This window comes from Aplysia californica, unplaced genomic scaffold, assembly GCF_000002075.1.
Source record: "Aplysia californica isolate F4 #8 unplaced genomic scaffold, AplCal3.0 scaffold00007, whole genome shotgun sequence".
Lineage (NCBI taxonomy): Eukaryota > Metazoa > Mollusca > Gastropoda > Aplysiida > Aplysiidae > Aplysia > Aplysia californica.
This window is the reverse complement of record NW_004797277.1, coordinates 2,625,954-2,627,193: the sequence shown is the minus strand read 5'-3', so window position 1 is coordinate 2,627,193 and position 1,240 is coordinate 2,625,954.

Sequence of the window (1,240 nt, the reverse complement as noted above, 5' to 3'; positions counted from 1 at the left end):
ACTCCCCCCCCCCCCCTCCTTCTTCTTTCTTTAACAGAGAAGTTATTCACCGTTGTTGTTAAGCAGATACTGATTTTTTTTAAATATATGGAGCCGCTATGACTATGACACCAGTAATAGTAAAGAGAGAAAGGGGTTTTATAACATAAAAGTGTACTGACTTGCCTAATCTAAAAAAAAGAAAAAATCTTCTATATCTAGATTTCAGTGTGAGAGTCAGGCAGCGCGCAGCGCAGGTTGACCATGGTTCTGCTGCGAGGGGGGGCTTCTATCAGGCGTGCGTTGCTGCCCACAGAGCCGCCTCCATTACTTTATAACCTCCTCTCTAGCCTCCTCTCCTTGACTAGAGTTGAAGTCTCTTTCACTTTCAACTTCCGGAATGAAGTAAGCGCCAAAATGATGGAGGAAGCTTCTCCTCAATTCGCTATTGGACAAGAATTTTCAAGTCTTCAAACTCTTGAAAATGCAATTGATGTTTATTCAAAATCGGCTGCTGTTACACTCTATAAAAGAAATACCTGCACTATTAAAAGTACACTCCATCGTTGCCCTAAGAAAACGATAAATGCCTATGAAGTTTGAAATAATGCGAGATTAACTAAGCATGTATTCATGGCGGGCGAACGTTAAAGTCTGCTTGTCCATGTAGCCGGAAAACACGGGGATGTTGAGCGCACGGGATCTTATCGATTTTTAGACCACCAAGAGATCTTTAACGTGCACAACTTGCACACGCGGGACCTCTGAGATGTTTCGCCCTTGTCCGAGATGGCTAGATCTTTCTTACCAGAAGATCAGGGGGTGTGGCTGAAAGACGTCAGAGCAAAGGAGTAGCAGTAGAAAGGCTGCAGAAAGAGTCAGAAGCCCAGAGGAGGGGGTAAAGGAGGTGAGAGGTGGGGGCAGAAAGTGGAGACGAAAGCAGACGACAGACGCGACATTGCCAGAGAGTAGGAAAGGAGGTGAAAGGAGACAATTTTTTAGAAGTAAATTTTCCCGTAGCTACCCAAATTCGAACGCGGGACCTGTCAATGAGAGGAGAACGCCTTAACCTCTAGACCACGAGAGCCCCGTACCGGTCTATCTTTGTTTAATTTTTTTTCATGCAACCGTGTCGCAGTAAAGGATAAAAAGAAAAAAAATAACCCATTTAATTCGCACGTGTTTTTAACGGAAGAAGAAAATGAAAAAAAAGAACACAACCCAAAAACTTACCTTAATTAGGGGGCAAGCTCCCTCCCCC